The sequence below is a fragment of the Octodon degus genome, unplaced genomic scaffold, assembly GCF_000260255.1.
Source record: "Octodon degus isolate 3935 unplaced genomic scaffold, OctDeg1.0 scaffold00076, whole genome shotgun sequence".
NCBI classification, from domain to species: Eukaryota; Metazoa; Chordata; class Mammalia; order Rodentia; family Octodontidae; genus Octodon; species Octodon degus.
In genome coordinates, this window is record NW_004524652.1 from 5,192,614 (window position 1) to 5,199,875 (window position 7,262).

Sequence of the window (7,262 nt, forward strand, 5' to 3'; positions counted from 1 at the left end):
TCTCTCTCTCTCTCTCTCTCTCTCTCTCTCTCTCTCTCTCTCTCTCCCCTCAGAGTCTCAAGATGTAGCCCAGGCTGGCCTCAAACTCACAGCGATCCTCCCGCTTCAGCTTCTCAGCTTCCTGGGTGCTGGGACTACAAGTGTCCTCTTAGGGGTTCCTTCAGAATGTTGATTTCTCAAAAGAGCCTTCCTGTCCCTTTTAGGGGTTAGTGTCCCATCAGGGGCCTTCATGACGCAGCATCTAGATCGGGTCATAGCCCAAGGAGGGCTCTTCAAGGGGCGCTCACTCCGTGGTCCCGGGGTAGACCGTGGCTCCTAGGAGCGCTGTGTGACTTGTGGAGTTAGACGCCCAGTGGCCAGACATGCCCAAGGTACCACCTTAAGATGTCATTAGGGGGCCGGGGAGATGGCTCAGTGGAATAAGTGCTTCCCTGGCAAGCACAAGGGCCTGAGTTCAATTCCCGGTTCTGCAAAAAAAAAAAAAAAGCCATTCGGCTGTGCGGGGCCTGCTGAGGCCTGCGACCCCGTAGATTACAAGCCTACTATTCTCTGAGCTATTTTTGTAACTGGCTGGCAACACCTGCTACTTCGGCTAGCTTTTTTTTTTTGTTTTGTTTTGTTTTGGTGGAACCAGGGATTGAACTCAGGCCCTTGCACTTGCCAGGCAAGCGCTTATTCTACCGAGCCATCTGCCCGGCCCCTTTTGTCGGTTTTTGAGACGGGGCCTCACCGTGTAGTTTGGACTGGCCTGGAGCTCACTGTGTAGCCCAGGCTGGCCTCACACTCGCAGCGGCCATCCTGCCTCAGCCTCCCTGGCGTTGGCATCATGGTGTGGCCCCCACGCCAGCCTGGGATTTCCTTCTTCTAGGAAGCAGCAAGGGCTTGAGGAGACTCACCCCGCCCACTGTGGCCTCAACTGCGTTGCCTCTGCTGGGCCTGGCTAGGGGTCGGACGAGCCGGTTCTGGGGAGCAGAGAGCTCAGGGAGGGTCCTCAAGAAGCAGCGAGGGGGCTGGTGAGATGGCTCAGGGGTCTAAAGCACCTACTTAGAACAAGCTAAGCTAAGCAAAACACAGGGACCGCGGTTCGATCCCCCAGCGCCACATGCCAGCCAGCCCCGCCCCCTGGTGGGCTGAGCTGGCCACACACGCACAAAATAAATAAATAAATAAATAAAAAATAAAAAAAAAAAAAAAGAAGAAGAAGCAGCAGCGAGGGAGGAGGGGCAGCCAGGAGAAACCTTGGGAAGGTCACAGAGCAGAAGCGGGAAGTAAAGTGATCCTGATCCGGCTGCCTTACAGAGGTCCTCCCTGTAGCCTGCAGGAGGGTGGCTCCCTTTCCGGGGGAGTCTTCCCCGGGCATCATTACCAGCTTTTGGGGAGGCAGTAACAGCTGGGCTGCAAGAGAGCGGGCCAGTGTGCCCAGGGTTCCAGCCAGCTCTGCCCAGCAGAGGCTCCTGTGCTTGTGCCCAGAGAGCGGGCCAGTGTGCCCAGGGTTCCAGCCAGCTCTGCCCAGCAGAGGCTCCTGTGCTTGTGCCCAGAGAGCCTCCGTCCAGCCAGCTGGGCCCGGGAACCTGTTGCTGTCTGCTGCCTTTGGCCAGGGTTGGTGGCGCATGCCTGTAAAGCCAGCACTTGGGAGACTGAGGCAGGGCGATCTCTGAGAGTTCAAGGCCAGCCTGGGCTGCACAGGGAGACCCTGTCTCAAAACCCAACCCAACCAAAGGAAGTATCTTTGGAGCACATCTGTCGTGGGTTCCAGCCACCCCCAGCACCCACGTAGCGGTAGCTAGAAGCACAGAACAGGGTCCCCTCAGGAAAGGCATGGGCAGCAGTGGCCCTGTACTCCTGTGACGTGTGTCAGACAGGGCACTCCGCAGTACGCTCCCACCTGGAGCCCGCAGCGTCCCTGGCTCTGGGGTCCCTAGCAGCAGAGGTGGGCGCGGGTAATGCAGTGGCCAGAAAAGAGGAAGGGTGGTGCAGCGGGAAGCACAGCCAAGCAGACTATGACGCTTGGGCCAGACACGTGGCTTTGGCCCTAGGAGACACCGAGCGCGTGGCCCTATGGGCTCCTGACAGGAAGGGGGAACCCGGAGTCAGCGACTGAAGTGGGGACCCTGACAGAGCAGAGCTCAGAACCCCAGCCTGGGAAGAAAGACCCAAGAAAACGGCATCGGGTGGGGAGAATTGCGGACCGCGCGCCTTCTGTGGACCTGGCCACACTCTCTTGAAAGCTGCCACTAAAATCGGGCCACTGTCACATCCATAGTTTGGCTGCTCCAGTGTAGCCAGTGGGTGTCTGTCACTGTCCCAGAGAAGCCCCCCCTTCTCAAAACATTCTGATTTTTTTTTCAGGATTTGGCTTACTTTGGGCCCTGTGTAGCTGCAGATTCCACAGCTGTGGTTTAAAAAACTTTTCTTTTTTAAAGTTCCATCTGTACTGTGCCTGTGCAGGCTTTCTTTCTTGTCACGATTCCCCAAGTGACATGGCAGAAGAATCGTCTGCTTATTACTTACATTGTGCTAGGTATCACAAGTCACCTAGACACGCTGTAGAGTGCACCAGAGGACACGTGTTGATCGTAAGCAATCATGATTCCGTTTCCCCTGCGTCTGAAGTCATTCTGCTGAGCACTGAGTCTAGACCCGTGGTAGCTCATGTGCTCAGCGTGTGCCAGGGCCTGGTTTCAATTCCTGACACCAAACAAAAAAAGAATTTTTTTTTAAAAAAACTGTTTGCTGGGGCTGGAGAGATGGCTCAGTGGTCTAAAGCACCTACTTAGAACAAGCTTGGCAAAGCACAGGGACCGCGGTTCGATCCCCCAGCGCCACATGCCAGCCAGCCCCGCCCCCTGGTGGGCTGAGCTGGCCACACACACACACAATAAATAAATGTAATAAATAAAAATAAATAAATAATTAAAAAAATTATTAAAAAAAATAAAAAAACTGTTTGCTGGCTGGAGGCTTCCTGCGGCCGCGCTCGTCCCGGGACCGCGCGCCCTCCCTCCGGGCCCAGAGCTCCAGCGTGCAGGGTCCTCAGGCGCAGAGGCGCTCAATAAACCCTCCTCCTCCTCCCCCCGGAAGAGGCCAGCGGAGCTGCTGGCTGGGGACCCGTGTGGATTTGGATCCATTTTCAGTTGCTCTGGGCTGGAGGCCTTGGGAGCACCAGCGCCTGAGGCTGGACGGGGAAGCCTTCCGCGGCCCCGCGTCCGTCCGGGGACGTCCTGGGCTCGGCAGCTGCGGCAGCCTCAGGGCCAGGCCCCCGGCGCTCTCCGCCCGCGCCGCACACCGTGTCCGTGCCGCTGGGCAGCGTGTCCTGGACGGCTGGGCACCCTGAGAGGACGGGAAGGACACTCTTCCACAACGCCCCCTGCACGCATTCCCATATTCGATTGGTCAGAACGAGTCTCATGGGGGGCTTGTGGTTTAGCTCAGTTGTTTAAGCGCACAGGGGACCGCAGTTCGATCCCCAGCTCCACATGCCATACCAGACCAGCCCCTAAGGCAGCCTGAGCCAGAAAAAAAAAAAAAAGAATAATTTAGTCACATGTCCAGCCATCAGCCAAACCGTGAGAATGGCGTTTCCAAACCTGGTTCTACATCAAGAGTAGCCTGTTTTCTTTCTTTTTTATACAGGATCTCACTACGTAGCTCAGATTCACAGTGATCCTCCTGTCTCAGCCTTCCCAGCACTGGGATTACCACACAACACACCCAGGGTTCTGGGGCCAGCACAGCATGTGGTACCAGGGATCAGAACTCGAGTCCTTGCGCTTGCCAGGCAGGCACATAGACCACTGAGCTATCTCCCCCGCCCCTCTGCCTTTAGGAAAGGGGAGAAGGGAATGAATTTTGGGAGAGTAACTGATAGTGTTTATCATACTTTTTTTTTTTTTTTTTTTTGCGGAACCGGGGATTGAACTCAGGCCCTTGCACTTGCCAGGGAAGCGCTTATTCCACTGAGCCATCCCCGGCCCCTATATATTTTTTAAATTAAAGAAATTCTTTGCAATAGAGTCATGCTATATAGTTTAGACTGGCCTTGAACTCATTAGGTAGCCCAGGTTGGCCTCAAATTTACAGTGGTGGGACATCATGCCCAGTCACATATTAAATTTTTTTTTTTTGTGGGGGGAACCAGGGATTGAACTCAGGCCCTTGTGCTTGCCAGGGAAGTGCTTATTCCACTGAGCCATCTCCCCAGCCCCTAAAAAAATAATTCTTGAGAAAACCCCTAAGGCATTATTTGTTCTTGTCAACATAAATCTAGTATTTAGCTCTTGACTATATATATATATATATATATATATATATATATATATAGTAATTGGTGCAGAGTCTTACTCTGATGCTTGGACTCACAGTGATCCTCCTGCTTTCAGCCTCCCCAGCGCTGGGATTACAGGCATGCACCCCTATGCCTGCTGGGGGGGATTGGCATGTGGTGCCTAGGATTGAACCCTGGTCCCTGCACTTGCCTAAGCAGGCGCTTTAAACCGATGAACTATCTTACACACCCCACTCCCCGCCGATTAGATAATTTTTAACAACCCCTTTAGGTAATAACTTTTAGTAATAAGATAATTGTGATCATTAGTCATCACTATTTGATTAATTCCTTGGTTTTTGTTTATAAACAAAAAGGAACACCTTCCTGACTAGGGGCGTCACTTTGCTCAGGGGCCTTGCTAATCTTCTCTTTATTGTTTCAATTCTGGTATATGTGTTGCCAAGCTGAACACAGGAATACTTTTTTTTTTTTTTTTTTTGGTACTGGGGATTGAGCTTAGGATCCTGCGCTTGCTAGGCAAGCGCTTATTCTACTGAACTATCTTCCAAGGTCCTAGGAATACATTTCTGTTTTAAAAATTTTAATTTAGCTGGGCATGGTGGTGCACCCTGTAATCCCAGCACTCAGGAAGACTGAGGCAGGCGGACTGCTCTGCGTTCAAGTCCAACCTGAGCTACACAGTGAGACCCTATCCCCAAATCAAATAAGCAGACAAGCACACAGTATTTGCTTCAATTCAGTCGCATACGCTTTCCTGCGTGCACTGTGTGTGCGCATGCAGGGGCGGCTGTGGGCCTGAGTTGCACCCCGTGGAGTCCTATTTACGGTGTGCGGCCTGGAGCCCATCGCGGGAACACAACGGTCCCTGCTGCGCTTTCTCCCTGCTGTGCCAGGCAGTGGCTGGCTCCGGCTTTGGGGGTGGTGGGGTCTTTGGTGGGAGCTCTGCAGGTGATCACAAGGGACGTGCCCATGGCCGCGTGCCAGGGATGTTTGCTGTGGGGCCCAGGATGGCCTGGAACTTGACACCTTCCTGCTTCAGTCTCCCAGAGTGCTGGGGTGACACATGGCCACCATCATGCCCAGAAATAAATCTTTATTTATACATCAGGCCAGGGGCCAATTTGGCCTGTGGGGTGTAGTTTGCTGACTCTGGCTTTAGAACTTAGACTGGTAGACATAGCGTTTGGGGGCGTCATTTGTCGCTGGGGGTCTGTGGCCCATCACGCCATGGAGGCTGCCTCTGCCTCCACCTTGGTGCTTACTGAGGTTAGGGGACACCTGAGGCTTGTGCCCCTGTCCCTACCTCCCTATGCAGCAGGGACCAGGGACTCCAGGCTTTAGTTGTGCGACTCTTCTCACCTTGGCTGGCTCTTGTCGCCAGCCTGGGGCAACTTGGGGGTGCCCAGTCCTTAGGCCCCCGCTGCAAGGCCTCCTACTTGTCCATTCTTGTCCTTGCAGGAGACCCCACTACCTGCACTTCTGGGCCCTCACGCGCTCCTCTGAGCTGTGACCACCAGAGGGACCCTTTTTGAAATCTGTCCATGGCTCAGACACAGGAAGTGCAATCTTATGTGTCTGTGACCACCGTCCACCCCAGAGCTCCTCACCCCAGGTCCCTTGGGCCCCAACTCCCCCTTGGCTCCCACCCACCCAGTCTATCTCCGAGAGTCTGCCTGCAGGTACCTCATGCAAATGGAGTTGTAGGGTATTTATCCTTCAGTGGCCTGCTATCTCACTGAGCAGTGTCATCTGGATTCGCCTGTGCTGTAGCAGGTGTGGGAACTTCTTCTTCTGGGCTGTATGATATTCTCCCATCCAGAGACCCTGGGCTGCCTCTGTCTTGGGCCCTTACTGATCAGGGACACAAATACCTGCTGCTGGCCTCCTCTTGGGTCTTTGCAGGCCACACCCAGCAGCGGACTGCTATGCGCTGTGCCCATTACAGCTTAAGATCTTGAGGAGCCGCCACCCGGTTGGCCCTGCACACGCATCATCTTGCACCCTGGCAAAAACGCCGGAGATCATGTTTCTCCCAAGTCCCTGCACTTCCAGTTTCTCAGTGGTTGTCCTCGGGCGGGGAAAACCAGATCTCTTGGTGGCTTTGCTTTGTTCCTCCCTGGGGACGAGGCTCAAGCCCCTCCAGCACCAGCCTGGCGGGCTGGGGAAGCTTGGCATCGAGGAGGTGGCCGCTGTCTCGGGAGCCCCTTTCCCAACTGTGATACGGAACGCAGGGAACCCACACTGTGCTCCTGGGTGGCACCAGGCACAGACCCAACCCCAGGGGGCTTGGAGTCCCATGGGCCCAGCCCAGTCCACCCCCCAACATCATTTTCTCAACTCTCCTGCCCTGCATTTTTTTATTGTCTCTGTCTCTGTCTCTCTGTCTCTGTCTCTCTCTCTCTCTCTCTCTCTCTCTCTCTCTCTCTCTCTCTCTCCCTGAGTTAAGGTTTCTCTCTATAGTTCAGGCTGGCCTGAAACTCACTATGCAGGCTGGTCTTGAACCCATGGAGATCCTCCTGTTTCAGCCTCCCGAATACTGAGGTTAAAGCATAAGTGGGAGCTGGCAGCTCTCTGAGCCCACACGCCAGCACCAGCCCTGTCTTCCCCGCCCCGGATCGGCCCACTGCCCTCCCCAGGTCCCCTTCTGCCCACCCCTGCTCCCCACGGTGCTGGTTCAGCTTCTCAGCATTTGCACAGGAAGCAGGTTGCTGTGTGCCCCGGGTATGAGGGGGGCCTTGGGGGACTCTCCCAGGTGCAGGGACACAGGAGGAGTGAGTGGGACCTCTAGGCGTGAGGGACACAGAGTTGGAGACCCTGTTCCTCGGCAGGCACTGGGGTTTTGTTTCCTGTGGCCACGCTGAAGAGGGCTAGGGCTGCGTTCCTTCTCGGCACCCTCCAGCTCCGTGGCCAAGGGCTGCAGCGGCTGTGTCCGGCCGCCTCCTCCTCCTCCTCCTCCTCCTCCTCCTCCTCCTCC

The 7,262-nt window shown here is 55.0% G+C and overlaps 1 non-coding gene across 1 annotated transcript; it reads right to left on the bottom strand.

Annotated features, from left to right (window-relative positions):
• Positions 1–4,632: 4,632 nt before the first annotated feature.
• On the bottom strand, positions 4,633–4,739 carry LOC111818001. The gene has a single exon (XR_002822084.1). It is a non-coding gene; the product is annotated as a U6 spliceosomal RNA (small nuclear RNA).
• Positions 4,740–7,262: the final 2,523 nt, after the last annotated feature.